The 19,245-nt window shown below is 33.3% G+C and overlaps 1 protein-coding gene across 1 annotated transcript in view; it reads left to right on the top strand.

The window, feature by feature from the left end:
* The first annotated feature begins 113 nt into the window (after nucleotides 1-113).
* The window catches only part of Ccdc102b (coiled-coil domain containing 102B), a 125,958-nt gene continuing 106,826 nt past the window's right edge, over nucleotides 114-19,245 (top strand). The window contains exon 1 of the mRNA XM_063231492.1: nucleotides 114-461. The gene's annotated coding sequence lies outside the window, so the exon portion shown is untranslated. The remainder of the gene's footprint in view (nucleotides 462-19,245) is intronic.

Here is a 19,245-nt window from a genome sequence, read left to right as displayed (position 1 = left end):
ATTGCAGTATAATTTCCCTGTACATATTTTACTGAGCAGTACTACAATAATTTTTATTTTCCATTTATTAGTTTTTTCTATTATGAATTCTGATTTTAATATGCTAAGCATATGGGTGAGTGAAAGGGTGACTATTTTCTTCCTTTTATACTCAGAGCATACTGAATTGAATGGCTTGTCTGGAAAGCTTTAGATAACATACTACTTAATGCTTAGGGAACACTAAATGGTTTTATTTTGGTTAGCTCATTTATAATCCAAAGAGGGTGTTGTGATATTGGCTTTGCTAAAGCTTCATAACCAATGGGAATGCTTTTTGAGTTGGTGTAGTGTGTCCTCAATGCTGGAATAATCCTGCTGGCCAGGACCCTGGAGCTGCACAAGACAGAAGAGAGTGCAGGAAACGGTTGTTTACACGTGCGTACCATTGAGAAGCTAGAGCAACTCCACAAGTCCAGAGGGTAAGAGTTTCATAACCTTGTGGTTTTCTGCTTCATTTTATACTTTCCTGTTGGAAGAGAACATGTGTTGATCTCAGAGTTTAAAAAAAAAAAAGACAGTTGCTTGCAAGATGTAGAGCAAATCTGCTATTAGTCTGGGAAACAGGACTGAAAGTTTCTTTTAAAATGGACTGATTTCATCCTTTACTCTTCTACTTTTTTTCACTCTGAGTGTTATTTACTCTGACATCTTGTCATATATTTTCTGCCTTTAAAAAATTACTGTACTAAACAAAATTCAGGGAAGAGCTGCAACTCTAAGATTAGACACTAATAGAACAGTTTGATATTGAACAATAACTCTAATTCCATATGGATATGAATTAGTCTGTTTTTAAAGTAATGTATATTTTTAGAACAGGAATCTAAAATTATCATACAGACTGTACTTTTCATTTTGAGAATTTTCATATTGAAATACTGTTGTTATTAACTTTAAACATAGTACTAGTAATGAATTTTTAGTTTTATCTGCATATTGTGGAGGAGATAGAAACAGAGGATAAAATGATAAAATCTACTTGGTAAAAGAAAATTGACATTTAATTACATAGAAATAAACTGTGGAACTAAAGAAAAAAATCTTGGGAAACATTTGAGAAGCACTAGTTTATGCTTTTTGCAAAAATCAGTGTTCAACTGACTAGTGAGCATGTAAGTCTATAGGTAAATACATAGTTAAGGAAAAATATTCTGAAAACAATTAGCAATATTTAACATTTGACATCAAACTACATAATGATCTTTCTTCATAATCTTATTTTATCAACACCAGTTTTTTTCCTGTTTTCTAAACTCATATGAATATATATTTGCTAAACTTTTTAATGGGAGTATTACAACTTTCAGTGTTTTCTTGTTTTGTTGTTAATAAACTGTTTTCTCATCCACAAACTTACCTATACAACATCAAATATGTTTAAATTGTAATTTTTTCCTATTTTTATGAAAGTATTACATTAGAATCTTTATAAGCTAGTGAGATTATATTTGTATGTTTTGTGATTTTGCAAAACAATGTATTTAAAATCTCTGGAAAAATATAGAAAACTAATTTATGTGAATTGCTTTGGTGTCCAAAAGCTTTAAAAGTAGTTCTGTAAAACAATATTTAATTTTCTCTTTTTGGCAATATCCATATATTTTCATTGGATTCAATAATTGCTTAATCCCTGGGACATAGTTTCTTGTATCTCACTATCAATGAGTCCTCTAATTTATGTTTCATCTGAGTATTAGAGCCACAAAGATAATGACTGTGATTGCCAAGTCTGTGAAAAATGATTTCAGGCCACATCTACTTGAAGAAGTATCACATGTTTTTTAAAAATACAATTTTATAGGGTTAATTGAATTTAGCCAAAGCTTTACAAAGTCCCCCTCTAGTAGGGATATTAATGCTGAAAGATTTAAGTGGCTTTGAAAGAGCTCCTTTTTCTGAGCTAAGTATTAGGAAATTAGTGAACCTTAAGTAATATCAGAAAGCAACAAAAGAATATTTACTTTGTAGAAGCAGTTGACATGAAAGATTTTGAGACATGAACTAGCATAGAGCATGGATTAATAATGATGAGTAATCTATGTGATTGGAGCATAAAAATGCACTTTTGTGAGTAGCAGGTATTGTGCTCAGTAAATAAAAACATGAAAAATTTTGGAACATCTTAAAACTCACACAGAGTATTTTTTTTTTATTTTTGATTGTACAATGAGGCAACTATAAGTTCCTGAACAGAGAATGAATATTTTTTCAACATTTTTACCACCACCACCATCACTCTGCTAACACAAAAAGCAGCATTTCTTATGTGCAAGATTGTAAACTGATCAACATACATATCCATAGTTTAGGCGGGCACTAATCAAATTACCTTCATTTACACATTAGCTCCATTTTACACTTGAAGAAACTTGGCCTTCAGAAATGTTAAACAATTTACTTAAAGTCGCAGATACAGTTAGTTCTGTAACCAGAATTCCAAACACTGTCTTCTGTCTTGAGGTCCATTTCTTCCATGCTGCACTGGTATTTTAGGAATATGACCCTGATGGAAGTCAAGGAGAATCAACTGAAACAGTCCTTGGAATAATAGGATGTGGAGGGAAGTTAGTAAGACAACAATCTAAAATTTGACTCCAATATTCCATAAAGCTAAATAAACCACACTTTTTTCTGGTGATTCATTATTTCCTTTGTCATGAGAGAAAAAATTAATACTGCAAACAAGGAATAAATTTCACATTTAAGTTGGTAGTTCTCGTATTCAATGCATACTTACTCTATTTTATGAGTTTTGTATTCAGGGAAGATATTTTTGACTGATCAGAGAAAATTTTAGAACTAATTTTTATTGAATTATTAGCCACAAAAGAAATACTCGAATGAATGGGATGAAAGTGCATACAGAGTGGCCGTGATGTTAAGGAAGAGCAATTATCTAAAGAAGCAGAAGTACTACATTGATGGTCATGATTCCGTTGAGTAGCTTAGCGGGCAGTAAGATGCAGGACGCAGACCGGATGTCAGCGCATGGACAGTTCTTCTATATAAACAGGTTTCTGGGTGTCCATGAGACTGACACATGGTGTAGCCACCTGTCTTCATTTTATTTCTCTTTACCAAGTGAAACAGAATAAAAGATTTTTTTTATCAACAGGGATGACACAAGGAAGATATAATTTTGAAGCTAAAAATGGATGGAGCTTAGTAAACTGGGTAGTGAATTCATGTGAGAAATAGGATAGAGTTAGCTAGTAGTTGAGTCCTTTGAGATTCAACATCAAGAATTTGAAGTGAGACGAAAGGACATACTTTCTTCAAGCTTGATCAGACACTGTGGTTCCGGTAACTAGGGTTTTCAAAGCAGGTGAGGTGGACACAATGTTGTGCAACCTGGGGCGAATTTGTTAATGAAATGCAGAATAGTGGGGAGAATGAAGTAAATGAGAGATTGCAAAGGCACAAATAGAGAATTATAGGAGCTCCAAGTTGGGTCAAAGTGGAGAAATATGGAAACCAATAGCAAGAGGTAGTGTGTAGTGTTTCTTATTAATATGGGAAGAAATACTAGCATGGTGAGGCACTTAAATGTTTGTTTTGCAAAAACATATTCAGTCCCTTTGCTACTTTGCCAGTTTAAATCTCAGTAGGTACAGTAGCTACATTTAGTTATTCATTCCCATGCCAAGACTGTTGTCTTGTCAAGAAACTTACTCACTTTTCTTCCCTTTGTTTATATCAGATTTTGACTGGTCCTAAGAACTGTATTGGAGAACAATCTTTAGGCAGGGATAAGTTTATGACAGAATTTTTTATATTTAACAAATTGTAAGTCTACAATTTTTCTAAGTGTTTACTCATTTGCCAAAAACAAAATAAAATTATATTTAATAGTAATGCTCAGGAAATATGAGTTGATAATATTATTTTTTTCTTTTATGTATAATGCAGCCAATATTTTAACAATGATATATATTTTTAAGTTCAATCATTTTTTCAAACAGTTGAACAAATGGCTTTAGACACGTTTTATTGGGAATTGTCGATCAGTGCTTAGATAAGAATACTGAGCAGACATATCCAGCTTTTCAAGGAATGTCTGTTTTGCTTTGATGTGGGTAATACAATGTCACCTATTCTGCTTAATGTGATCACATGGCAGAAAATAAAAGTGTTCTTCTCATGGCACTTAAATGGCAGATAAAGCTCCTTTAGTGTATATTTTCATTATCAGTTGAATGTATTTTTAAAGCATAGCTTTGCAAATAATGTCTCAAGTGATCATCTTAATTAGAACCACATACCAGAAACTTGCATAAGACAGTGTAGAAATGCGGCCAGAACACAATGAGCATGCTTTAAAAATTGCAACATATTGTTTATGTCTCTAAAATTATTCATGAAAAAGAAATTTTTATCCTCTACAGTTGCATTGTCTAGTAGAAATATACTTCCATCATCATTTGCAATTTAAAGCAGCTTCCCTACAAATTAAAAATAAATTTTAAAAAAATGAAATTAATGTCACTCTTATTTAACCTGATATGTCAAAATATTAACATTTCAAAATGCAGTAAATATGCTGAGGATATAGTTCAGCTGCAAAGCACCTGCTTGGCAAGCATGGAGTTCTGAGTTCAACTGCCAGTACCTCCTCCTCCCCAAAATGTAAATTCTTAGTGAAGTAAATTACAATTTTATTTTCCATAACAAGTCTATTTCATATTGACAAAAAAATCTCAAATTGTAACTACCTTCATTTCAAGTGGTCAAACATGTGGCAGGTCCTACCATGTTGAATGGCACTGTGAGTCCTAAGGTAAAATACTGTATGAACACTTAGAAAGTATTCTCATAGCAACCATAGATCAGTATAAGGCATTATATTTATCTCTTTGTTGTAATTGAATCCAAGTAAATTTGAATGACCTTCAAAGATAAGACTTTTGCACAGGTAAATCATTGTTCCCAGGGTGCTGCTATTCAATTTTGATGTCATCCTTATGTATTTGTGCTATCTTGATACTGACAAGTATGTAAAATATAATGCCTGATGAAATAACCAGGGCCAGCAGTTTATGTGCCTTCTATCATTTAAGAAAATGTCACGATTTGGAAGTTCAAATAGGTGTGAAGAGAAGCCATGATGAAAACAATGAGACAATTCTGTGAATATGTGCAATTTAGTTTTTTATCAGTCAAATGAAGTATATAAACCTGAGAAATCAAGGGATATTTAAGATCAAAAAGTAAAAGTTGGGATTTGGGGGGCAATATAAAATAATGTAATTAGTGGAATTAAAAGGAAAAGAGTTGAAGAAAATACTCATAGAATAGGAGGCTAAATAATAAAAGCAACTTTTTCATAAGCAGGAGTGTAGTCCTATCTTTGACTCTGTAGATTTCCTTGAACGTATATTTTCTATTTCAGAGTCTGGAAGTCTAGATCTTTTGAGAAATATAAATACTGTTCATTTAATCCCTGTTGTTTTGACATTTTAAAATCCAAATCCTTTCGTTTTCATTACTTAGTAAATAATCATGTCAAAAATAAAACAAATGAAAACTGACTCCATATCTTAGCAACTATGTTAAGAATTTTACTTTATAGTTAAAGTAATTTCAGTGTTATCATTTCCTGTATCAAAAATAGAAATATCAACGCTTAAATAGATGACTGGAAAAGTAGAGATTTCCATTTTTAAATAAATTGTTAATTCATTTTGAGTAAGACAAGGAAAGTTTGGGCAGGAATTAATAGTAGGAGAAAGTTTCATTAGAGTTTATAACAACTAATTTAAAAAAATCTGACATTTACATTGTATTGACTTCAAGTGTTTTCTTCAAATTTACAAAATCTTATAAATGAAACATTTCCAGCAAAATCTATAGTTTATTCCAGTCTTCTAAGTAGCTTGTTCACTGCACAATTATCACATTGTGCTTTTGAAATGACCTATCTGGAAACTGATTATGTATTTCTGTTAGGTTAAAATTGAAAAGTGTTAGAGAAAATTGTGATTGATAATATTTTAATCTGAAAATAACATATAAAAATGTAATGATGCTATAATTCTAAGGAAAATGGATGACAAAAAAGTCATCATTTTGTGTAAATATATCCATATTAGTGGATGTTGGGAAAATTTGCAGGAATTTATGTAATCAGTGGCATAGCGAGGATTGAGGGTGTGATGTACAGCTGGGGAATCTGCCTCAGGGGACACATTCTTTAGCGAGGCAGTGTTTAAATAATTGAACATATTCAGATATGTTGGAAGGCTGCAAATTGAAAGAGTACCCAGAGCTGAATAAACTTTAGCTATGCCATTGATACATATATCATTTCTATTTCTGTTACATAATATAAGAATATTCAATTATAAATAACTCAAATATTCCCTTTGATATATCTTCCTGTTTTAGTTTTAATGAATATTAGAATATTCCCTAGTAAGAGAAAATAAGTGGTTCAATACTATTATAATACAATATAAACTTGTAAATGAACATTTATTTTTATATGTAAAACTCATTTTACTAGTTACTTTTATATATTTTCATTCAAGTTAAAGAGGTGCAATACTTTTTCTGAAAATTGCCCTACCCTATTCTGAGGTACACAGCCTTGCTCTTTCAAAACACATTAATCACATATTTTATCAATAAACATAATTATGAAGCTTGGGAAATTCCATATTGGTCAAAAATTACATTCACTCAATAACTTCTGCAATTATATTATTAGAGGATCATAATTCAAAGACTGCACATGACCGGCAGTTTGGAATATTGAGTGACTGAACTCAGCTTTTGCAGTACCACATTTTGAACATGTTGACATGGGTGGGTGAGTGGAGGCAGCTGGGTTTCCTGTTTAAATAAAATCCTGTGAGAACTTTCAGAAAGTTCAGTTCACTTTCCGAAATTCTTTCATTTTTCATAGCATAAAAACACATAAATGTGCAAATAATTACATGTGAGACACTACTCTGGAATATTAAGTAAACCCCAAAAACAGGATTAGTCAAGGTTTGCATTTTGTAAACACGATTTGATTCACTTGAGATTTCTAATGCATTTGAAATAATTTGCTTTGATTAATTCATAACAGAATTTTGATTCACTTAAAATATTAACTTCTAGATAACTTGCTTTATAGTAATCTTTGGAAAACTTTTAAAATTCTTTCTGAATATCAGCAAGTCAGATCTGACGAGTAATCAAAATATAAGCTTCAGCCAGGAATTTGGCTCAGTGGCCAGTGCAAAGTCATAAATTTAATTCCCAGTACCAAAACAAACAAACAAACTCCAAGCTTCATTAATATACACATTTAAATTCCAATACTCTCAGTACATTTTCAGCCCTCAGACTGATATGACTGGACATAGTAAAAATTCAAGGCACCTTTTTTGAATTAATACATTTAAGGTTCAAAAACTAAGAAATTATCCTTATCATCTTTATTCTACTGTACCAACAAGCAAGTAAGAGTGGAAATTACTGTGTGTGTATGCTTGTTTGATGAAATGGTCCTCAGACTACATTATTTTACATGCATTTGTTTTTGTGATTTTTATTTTGTATTGGTTTCACACATGCTGATGAAGTGCTTTTAGACTCTGAACTGAATGACAATACAAGTAAAGACAAAGGAAGATAACTGTAAAAACTTTGCAAACATATAACAAAGAAAAACCAAAAATACCCAGAAAAGGATTGATGGATGTGTGGAGGAGGGAAAGAGGGATGGAAAAGGGGATGAAGTATGAGGTGTGTGCACTCGCTCCACACAAGGATTATCCACTACATGCATGCACTAATAAACTGAAATTATAAAACATCTTAAAGCTACATTAGTATAGTTTACTGTTTGCTTTTAATGTTGCATGATCTAATTTGTGTAATAATTATTCAGTCAAATTTTAACCCTAGAAAGATTTGGAAGAGTATTATATATAATAATGCCTTAAGAAAACACAAAAATCAAATAAAAAATAATACCTATGGACACAACTTTGGGAAAAGGCCGTCAAAATTTGTTTTATACAATTTTTTTTTTTTTTTTTTTTTTTTTTTGTGATACCGGGATTGAACTCATGACCTTGCACTTGCCAAGCAGGCGCTTATGCTGCTGAGCTAAATCCCTGGCTCTACAAATTTATTTTGGGTAGATTCGATTCTTATTTTTATCTTCAGGTAGTTATTTATAAAATGTCAGTGAACAAATTTTATAAAATGGGCAAATATTCGCATTACAGTAAGAAACATAGCTGCTCAGATGTAGCTGTCTAAAAGCTTTCTATCTGATTAAAATGAAAATGCAATTTTAAAAACCTTCCAACATGACTTAATTTTGTAATTCTACAGTAGTTTTAGGAAAAAATTCAAAGAGAATTTCTCCAAATTTACTCCAACAATTTAGAAAATAAAATATTTACCATTAACATGTCTTATTCAGCAACATTTTAAATGCTTCCTGAATACAGATTATTTATTCTCAAGAATTGTAAATTTTGAGATTTTTAGTAAAAGTATTTTGAAAGAAATAATTCCTAATTCTGAAGGCTACCTATACACTACATAAAATTTCCAGGGAAGCTTTCAGAAAATGTCTGTGATAACAGACTGCAAACTTTATGAAAGGAAGCAATTTATGTCATAAGGAGAGATTTTAAGAAATGACTTTTGGAAAGGTTGGACAAAGTGATTAAGAGGAGGAGAGCTGTGAGTCTCTGAGGGAGATGCAGGGATGAGGAGACAACAGACAGGACAAATACTGATCTTCAGGATGATGACCTTGGACAACAAACTGACTCAGCATGTGGGAGAGGAAACAGTCAGAGACGTGAAGTGCAGGCTAGAAGAGACAGGAGTTAGGCTGAGTTAGGATTTAATGCACCACGCATGCTCGCTGAGACCAGACAATAAGTCACAGAATGTGCCTGCCTTTTTGTTAACATTGAATGAGATTAAATTGTATAGAGAATACACATGCTCTCAGTATTGAACATTCATCTTCACCAACAAGTGCTTAATCTTTTACTGTTGAACACTTCTGTTGTTGAAATATAGGTGATTGCAAGAGCTTTAAATCGTGGCGTTTGCACAAAGGAAAACAACTTTTCATGTTTCCATTGTGGAACTATTTTAATGAAGAAATACATTCAAATAATTTTATTGTAAATTAAATTGAAATCTATGTGCCTTAATGTCATATTCTTTAATTTGCTTTATGAAGAGTCAAAGTTTTAGTGAATTTGTGACAAAATTTACTTTTTGACCAAAATATTTATTTAAAAAACTTTCTTCATAGAAATTGTGTCTATATATAGCTATCAGATTGTATAGTTATAAATAAGTAGAAAAAACTTTTTTCTTGAACCAGTTTAAATAAGAGAAAAATATTTAAAGAACATAATAGGGAATTTGAATTAGCATAAATACTTGTTTTGGAAGAAATTATATATTAAGCAACCTGGGGAGCTGAGGCCACGCAAGGTGAGTTCCAGTGCACTGGTGTGGCCAGAAGAGAGTTTAAGACCGTTGCTTCCAGTGGGTTAGTGACCACCCAGCTTCCAGAGACACTGGACTGGGCTCTGTAGGTTTCACCGGCCAATGCCTAGTGACTTTCTTTCAATTCAGGGAGCTAAGGGCAAATGAGCTGAGTTCCAGTGCATCAGTGCTAGGCCAGGGAGAGGTTTGGACCATCACCCTCAGTGGTTAGGAGCCTGCCCAGCTTCCTGGAATACCAGAGGTGGCACAGGAGGTTCTGTGGGCCTGACTAGGCTTGACATGCTGAGCAACTTGCATTCGGTCTCAGGAGCCGAGGGCATAGGAGGAGATTTCCAACAGGCCCAGAGGAAGCTTTGGAACACTGCTGGAAACACAGATGACATTATACGCTACATAGAAGACACCCAAAACTCCACTGAAAGACTCCTAGATACAATAAACAAATTCAGCAATGTAGCTAGATACATAGTAAATACTCAAAAATCAATAGCATTCCTATAAACTAACAACAAAATCACTGAGAGAGAAATAAAAGAAGCCACACCCTTCAAACTAGCATAAAAATAAATGAAATACTTAGGAATTAATCTCACAAAAGAAGTAGAAGTTCTATACTGGGAAAATTATAATACCATGAATAAGAAATCAAAGAGGATCTCAGAACATCGAAAGACATACCTTGTTCATGGATAGGAAGAATAAATATTATGAAAATGGTCATTCTTCCAAAACTGTTATACAGATTCAATGCAATCCCAATTAAAATTCCAATAACGTACTTCTTAGATCTAGAGGAATTACTCCTAAAAATTCATCTGGAACCAGAAGAGACCTAGAACAGAAAAGGCAATTCTAAGCACCAAAAGTAAGCAGGAGGCAACACAATCCTGACTTGAAATTATACTACAAAGCTACTATAATAAAATCAACATGGTACTGGACTAAAAACAGATCTGAAGTCAATGGAATAGATTAGAAGATACAAACACAAATACAAACACACTCAACCATCTTATCTTTGATAAAGGGGCCAAACTTGTTCACTGGAAGAACGATAGTCTCATTAATAAATGGTGCTGGAAAAGCCGGCTTTCCATACACCAAAAACTAAAAGTAGACCCTTGCTTATCATGTACTAAATTAAAATCTAAATGGATGAAAAATCTAAATATTAAAACAGAAACATTAAATCTGTTGGAAGACAAATTAAGTAAAAATCTTGAAGACATAGGGGTAGGTAGAGAATTCATGAACAGGAATCAAACAACACGGGAAATACTTCCCAGAATGAATAACTGGGATAATGTCTTATTAAAGAGTTTCTGCATGTCGAAAGAAATCTCCAGCATAGTGAAAAGAAAACCTACAAACTGGGAAAAAAAATCTTAGTGAACTGTTCCTCAGACAAAAGACTTCTGTCTAAAACATATAAAGAATTAAAAAAAATTAGACCCCCAAAATTCAAAGACCCAATTCAAAACTGGGCATCTGAGGTGAATACACAGTTCTCAAATGAAGAAATACAAATGGCAAATAAAGATATGAACAAATGTTCATCATCATTAGTTATTAGAGAAATGCATATTAAAACAACACTGAGCTTCCATCTCACTCCTGAAAGAATGGCCAGGATCAAGAAAACTACCAACAACAAATGCTGGAGAGGCTGTGAGGAGAAAGGAACTCTCCTGCACTGTTGGTGGGAGTGCAACCACTGTGGAGGTCAGTCTGGAGATTCTTCAAAAAGCTGGGATTGGAAGTCCCATTTGTTCCAGTTATTCCACTTCTAGGCATATTCCCAGAAGAACTGAAAACATCATACCAAAGTGATATATGTGCACCCATGTTTATAGCAGCACAATTGGTAATAGCCATATCTTGGAAACAAGTGTCCATCAACTGAGGAATGGATAAAAAGGTTTGTTATTTTTATACAATGGAGTACTACTCATCTATAAATAATGATCACATTGAGGTAATTATGAATAAATGCATGCAAGTTGAAACCATACTCATAAGCAAAACAAATCAAACTCACATGTGTAAATACCATATTGTCTCCCTAGTGTAAGAAATGTTAAGAGTACATAAGATTTTGTGATAATCACGATTCCCCTTTACACTGCTTTGAAGCCTTATAATGTTTTTGTTCATTAGTTGAAATTGTTTTATTCTGTTTTGTTTGATTTTATTATGTGTGATGATATGAACAGCTATTTTCTGAAAACAAGACGTTATGGCAGCCATTGCTGATTTAATATCATCTTGCTTTGAAGTCCCATCATACTTTTGTTCTTCTGTTTCCATTGATTGTATCATGTTGTATCTTACTGGATTTTAATATTTGTGATAGTATAATCAAAGTTTTATGGAAAATGAGATAATATAGTAACCTTTATTTTCTGTTATTTGATGTTGAATGCTCTGTAATACTTTCATTCTCTTGAATGGTTTTATACTACTTTGTTATGTTTGATACTATGAAAGCAATTGCAGGGGTTTCAGCAAGGACAAAATAACATGAAAATGCAAAAATTTATTTCTGGTTGTTGACTGTAGAGCTAGAAGGGAAGGCAGTTAGAAACTGATCCAGTGATCCAAAAAGTGAATGTCAGTGAAGATATTTAGAAGTTGAATAAACACGTTGGCACTGGGAATGATGAATGTGTGGCAAGAGAAGTATATCTTTTGGCTTACACAAAGTAAAACTGAACTAAACTGGGAGGGGAAATAACTCAGGAGAGCAAGGGTTTATTTCTATAGCATGAGAAACAAAACTCACAGATTCCCAGCAACAGTAAACTCTATGCTTTCTTTTTAGAAAATGGGGAATATTTTCTGAATTCAAGCTTCTAGGAAAAGTGTGAAAACATTCCTTCAGTCATTTCTGTGAGAGGAAGAAATTTCTAGCTATTAAAATTATTGTTTCAAAATTAATCATGTTTTTCCCCTTAAGTTTTTTCTCTTACTACCAGGCATTGGACACATTAGCCAGAAACTGATGTTTCTTTTTGTATCATGTCTGTCTTCATAACTAATCCAGAAGCTTCTGGAAAGCTGGGAACCTGGATAATTATATAATTGAAATAATTGTAAAGAATCTAGCAATTGGTTGCTTTCTATCTAAATATTGATATATTGATGGATTAATATAGTGTTGGTAGATTGCAACATACATAGCTCAGTGAATTTGATATAATAAACCTAGGTACCCTTTGCTCATATCTAATAATAAAATCTTATTAGCACTCTAGAAGTTTCTTCAGATCTTATCCCTGTCATTGCCATTCTATTATTGGGTAAACATTGTCTTGTCAATCATGAGTAATTAATTGTGCCTGGTCTTGAATTTATCATAAAGTAGAACATGCAAAATGTATTATTTCCTTCTAACTTTTAAAACTTAGCACTTTGTGAAATTTTTTCACATAATGCAAACATTCCATCAACATTTTCATATAATATTCCATCTTGTGACTATGGCAAAATATATGTATCTATCTTTAGTTCATAAACAATGTATATATTCAATCTTGAATTATGGGGAATAATGCTTGCACGATAATTCTAATGGATAATGGTTTTCATTGAAACTTTAATTTGTATTTTCTTAGTAATAGGGGGAATAAGTACATTCCATGTTCTTATAGACTGTGAACATTTCTTTCACAAATACATTTTTTCAAGGCTGTAGCTATTATATAAAAATCATGTTAGCTTCTTGCCAATTTGTGACTTTATGTATCTGGAGTTAATACATGCATGACTAATACCCTCTCCCACAGTATTGTGTTTGTGTTTTTATTCTTTTGGCAATGTTTTTCCATAAACAGAAATTCTTAGCTCAAACACACTTCAACTTATAAATATTGTACTTTGTGGTTAATGCTTTGTATCCTGCTTAGAAATCTGTTTACCATAATGTCATGAGTTATTGTTCTTAATGAACATAGCTTCTCGAAGCTTTATTGTTTTGTATTACACTTTTAGGTTTGTACTCTTTGCAGCTGATTATTCTCATATGTGGTATGGTAGTTTTATAAGGGGTTCTACAAAGGATGATCACTGTAAACAGTGAATGTTTACATTTTATAATGTATTGTAGTAAAATATATATTGACATTAATTCTTTTCAAAATGCTTTCCCTCACTTTGAGCATGCTTGTCTCATCATTTTGTCACTTGTTGAAGCAGTTTAGGAAGTCCTCTTTTGAGAATGTCTTTGGAAGAGTAGATTAAAAATAGAATGTGTGCTGCTGCAGATTAGCATCTGTGTAGAGGCAGACTAGAAGGGCAGACTTGTGTCCTCATTCTCCTTATTCATCAGATATGGCAACTTGTGAATTTTGACTCTTACTTAGTTATAATGACCACGAAAAGTAAATATTTTTATGCACTCAGGACATCAAGGCAACTATTAAGGAACAAATAAAGATAATCATGAAAAAAATTCCATACCTTTCTTCAGAAAATGGCCACAAAACTAGGATTTGTGTTAAAGTGAGGGGCAGTATATTTTTGTGAGTGTGGGGAGCTAAGAACAATGTTCATATAACAATTTAAAAAAAATCCCCGTATTTTTAATCACACCTCATATATAAATATAATGGATACATGGTTGAACTGACACTCTCTAGTATAAAGGGAAAAATAATATCCTTTAGTGACTCAGTAATGTGCATCTTTATTTGGATTCTTCCATTAATATATTTGTCTCTCCTTGCACCAATATCCTGTTGTGTTAATTACTGTGGTCTTACATTGTTTTTATGTCTTTTTTTACTTTTTAAAAGATTTTCTTGGATTTTTTTTTCTTGGCATTTCTATATGGATAGTAGCTGCAACTTGTCAATGTCTCACTGAAACTATAAGATTTATGTGGATCTGGTGTATTTTCAGGTACTGAATAAAAATAATATTAAGAGAGAAAATTATATACCTGGTGAAATTACCTCTCATGAATAAAAGGGAAATAAAGACATCATATAAAAGAAAAATAAAAGACCATGTGATTGTCAGACAGACTTATATTTAAAAATTGGCCATAGGAAATTACTCAAGTAGTAAGGGAATGATAAAAGAAAGCATCTTGAAGCATGAGGAATCAAGAAGAACTGTACAGAAAAAACACAGATTTTATAAATCACATTGGGTAATTGAAATAGAATTGTAAACCATTGTATCATTAAGAAATTATTATTTGAGAAAGCCGAAATTAAAAGGACATAAATAGATATCTTCCACCAGGGAGTCTGAAGGGGGAAATGTCAATTCCAGTAGACTCTAATCTCACTTTTATGTTTTTATCTCCCAGAGAAATCCACATGAAAACTGTTAAAAGAAATATATTAAAATGTTCAGCAAGTGGATTCTAAAAATGCTTAAATGATAAGAATCCAAAAAGGCAAATAAATAAATAGAAAATTATTAAAAATTAGATCTAAAATATCATTAGCTTAAATGCAAATGGAATTATAACAATGAAAAACATATTGTCAGAGTTTATAAAGAAAGCAAGACAAACAAAAACATGAACATACTGTGAAGAAATTCATTTCCTCCAATGATCAATTAATATTATAAACCTCCACAAATCAAGTCATAAAAATAAAAGAATGAGAAAATTTACTAGGCAAATATTAACTTTTAAAAATCTAAGAAAGGCCATATTTACATTACAGAAGTTCAGTATGGCAAACTAGGGGGAGTAAAGATACTTAAGGTTAAATGGATTGATATAGTAGAAAGATAAATCATCTCTAAATAAGTTCACATGAGGCAACAGTGATTCCAAATACACCAACCCAAACCTTGAAAGACAAAGAAGAAAAATTTTAAAAATAGGAGTTACAATGGTTCTTAGCAACTGGTAAAAATACTAGCCACAATATTAAGGATACTTTGGAAGGCTGAAGCAAGAGGATTCCTATGATTTCAAGGCCAACCTGGGCTATATAGTAAGCCTTGAGACCCTGTTTCAAAGAATATTATTATAACACAACTGAAAAAAAAACAATAAATGAATAGCTTTGAATTGTCACACGTAAAATATTCTACCATACAATTATAGAATATACTTGTTTTAAAAATGTCATATAATGTCCCCCATGGGAACTTGTCCCATACCAAAACCAACATTTAGCAAATTTAAGACAACTGAAATCATGAGGAGTATGATCTCTTAAGACAAAGATTAGAACTAGAAACCAATAACAAACTATCTGCAAAGAGACAGAATTTAACCGATGCCATCCACTAGTTAATAGGAAGTTTCCAAAGATACGAAAATTGTGGAATGAAATGAAATGAAAATATAACATATTACATAATTAAAAGGCTATTAAAGAAGTGCCAAAAAAGAAAACTTATTAATTGAATTCTTACACTGGAAAAATGAAAAATTCTCAAAAGAGTATACTTATCTCAAGAAACTGGAAAAAAAGAGAGTCAAAGTCAAATAAAGAAGGAAGAAAATAATAAAGAGCAAAAATCAATGAAATAGTAAAGAGGAAAACAACAGAAAATGGAAGAAGACAAAGTTGCTTCTTAAACTTTACTTATAAATTGTCTTGGTTACTTTTCTCTCATTGCTGATTCAAAATACCTGATGGCCAAAGTGAAGGAAGGAAAGGTTTATTTATCTTACAGTTTTTAGAGGAATCCGTCCACACTCAACTGGCTCCAACGCAGGATGGTATGGCTGAGGGGCAACCATTCCTGGCATCCACAAGTTACAGGATGAAAGGGCACATTGCATTGTATGCCAGCTCCCCACCCCTGGGTGGGTGGGTGTAGCACTCACACCACCAATCACAGCTCTAGATAATAAACCAATCATAAATGCTGGATTCAGCCACCTCAAGGATTGCATGAGGCTTGTGGGATGGGGGAGATTTCAAACACAAATCATAACATAATTAAATAGAGTTAGCACTGGTCTTCACAAGGGTTATTCTTGCGACTGAATAAATTATAGTTTCTCAATGTGAAAATATATAGAAGTGTAGGTGATTTAGTGATCATGATAATACTGATCACTATTGGCAAAACAAAATTGAAAATGTAGTCAATATAAAGTTCACAGTGGTCTAGCTGAGAATCTACTGATTCCATGTATGTCATGTATGTTTGGGCTGTATACATGTGCTTATACTTTGACACATTGCCTTATCTTTAGTGTGTAGCACAGTACTGACTATATAGAAGATATCCTAGTAGAATGTTCTGATCTGAAATACAACTTAAGAATTTGAGCAGATTTATATTTGACCTAGGCTCCCTTTTATTACTAAGCTACCATATCTTTTCATATGTACCTGTGATGTAACATTGATTTGTGGCATTAAAATACTTATGTATTCACATTACCTTTTATTTTGTCTCTCCATGAAATTAGGACATTTCTTGCAGTATACCCTAATTTTCCAAATGTTGAACATTTCTTATTATATTTCAACTGAAAGTTTAAGTAAAACCTTTAGACTGAGTATTAATATTTTGTCATGTGAGCAGCCATGTATAGATATTGATATATATTTTTATATATTTCAAGACATTGAATAATATGGAGTGATTGTTAATTTTACTATATCAGCTTGACTTAAGAACTACTTAGAAGATTAGTAAATTCTAGATGTGTCTGTGGATGATTAACATGTAGGCCAGCAAACTGGGAGCAGAACACCTATCTTAGCTGATGATGACACCAACCAGTAGGTTTGAAACTTGAAAAGAATATACAAATAAAACAGAAGAAACTTGTTTTTCCCTATCACTGATCCGGCCTGCAGATCAACAAGTTCGGAACTCCTGGAGGAGAAACAGGGATTAAATAAAAGACATGGGGGAGACAAAAAGAGACGAAGGCAAGTTGATGTTAACCCAATCAAGCCTCCGGTTTATTGAGAAAATAATCACACCTTTTATAGGCTAAGGGCGGGAGCTGGGACAGGAAGAGGTTAAACAGATGAATACAACAGGGTTACCATCACATCCGGATAAGTGACGTAAGCAGAAGAGGATTATGGTTAATGTAGGCAGACGCAGTGCCCATAGGAGAGAGAGAGAGAGACATCTAGGCAGCAATGCCTGTCACTCGGCTCCCTACATATCACCTTTGTACATTAGTCCCCAGTACCTTCATAATATTCAGTGGTTCAGTGCAAATTTCTGGCTTTCCAACACAGGTTCACACAGGTGACTTTGTAGTGACCTTTAAGTTATTCAACCTTCAAGTGTTAATATATTCTCTTGTTCTCTAACACATCAGTGGTCATTTTGGTTTCTTTTGTTTCTGATCTGAGAGATGGCCATAGGGACTCATCCATTTCTGATTTGTAGTGGTGCTTGGCCCTTGCGTCTGGCTGGGAGGATTTCAGAGCCTCTGGAGGGCATGGCTATCCAAAGCACACACCTGGCATATGGTGCTGGGCCCTTCTACTGGATGGGAAGAGTTTGGAATCTCCAGGACCCACCATTTAGCAAGATGGGCCACACCACTGAACTATAGAGTTGGAGCCTTGTGGTCTGATGAGCAGAGCTCAAATTCTCCAAGACCTATAGGTTAGGCTGGTCACTCTCTGATGGGCAGCGCTGGGGCTCTGAGGTGGGCAGGGCCTGGTACCTCTGTGACTTGTCAAGCTGGCCAGATTTTACAGCTTCTGATTTTATAAAACTACCTAGTAGAACCCTTTGTATACTGACACATTTATTTTATATTTATTATGTTCCTCTAGAAAACTATAATATGGATTTTTGTACCAACAGTGGATCTAAGGAAACCAAATTGCAAAGAAAAGATTCTCTAATGATCAGTAATTTCTGCAGTTGGTGCTGTAACCTAGTGAGATATAAATTTGCTGTGGTTTCTCTTTCTGATAATGTAGAGTACTTAAAGTACACAGTATGAACTCTTTAAGGTAATACAAACTGAAGATCTATTTGATTATCCTAATTCACCACCTGCGAGATGAGAGGAATTTATTGACTTTATACAATACTTTAAAACATTGTTAGAAGAGTAGCAAATCTAATGATGCTGACTGGTTGTTCTTAGCATCTCTGAATAAACTTCTAACGGAAAAGCATGAGGCCTAGATGTATGCAAAACAATCTAAAGTCTTTTAAATATGAGGGCAGATTAATAAAGGAAAATAATCTCCAACCCCATCAATGTGCAAACAATCTAAATGTTTCTACGTGTGTCCTGAAGGAGATTCTTCTCTTCTTTAGTCATAGGATTGAAGTTGCTGAAACCCAAACACAAACCCTCATGATTCTATTGGTTGAATTGTAGCACAAGTTAAACACTCAGCCTCAAAGGGTATCGGAAGACAAAGTGAGGATACTGACCTGAAAAGAATACAGTCCAATAAATTAACATGGAGATGTTTAGGAAGAACGTGGGAGGCTACAGACCTTGAACTCCTATATTCTCATGAGGCTGTTTTGACAGAGGAAGAGGTGATCTCACTGTCAAACTCATTGCCACTTTTCTTAGTTACTTTTCTCATTGCTGAGACAAAATACCCAACACCCAAAGTTAAAGAAGGAAAGTTTTAGATTGGCTCACAGTTTGTATAGCTTTCAGTCCATAATTGGCTGGCCCAAGGCAGGGCCGCATGGCACAGGGGCACGGCAGAGGACCAACAGTCTATGGCAAGGCAGGCAGGAAACACCAAGCAGCCTTCCTTTCCTTCTTGTCCTATCCAGCATACAGTCATTTTG

This window comes from Cavia porcellus, unplaced genomic scaffold, assembly GCF_034190915.1.
Source record: "Cavia porcellus strain 051 isolate PalLab524CR breed Dunkin Hartley unplaced genomic scaffold, mCavPor4.1 scaffold_20, whole genome shotgun sequence".
Taxonomy (NCBI): domain Eukaryota; kingdom Metazoa; phylum Chordata; class Mammalia; order Rodentia; family Caviidae; genus Cavia; species Cavia porcellus.
Note: the sequence above shows the minus strand (reverse complement) of the source record. Positions and strands in the feature narration are given on the sequence as shown.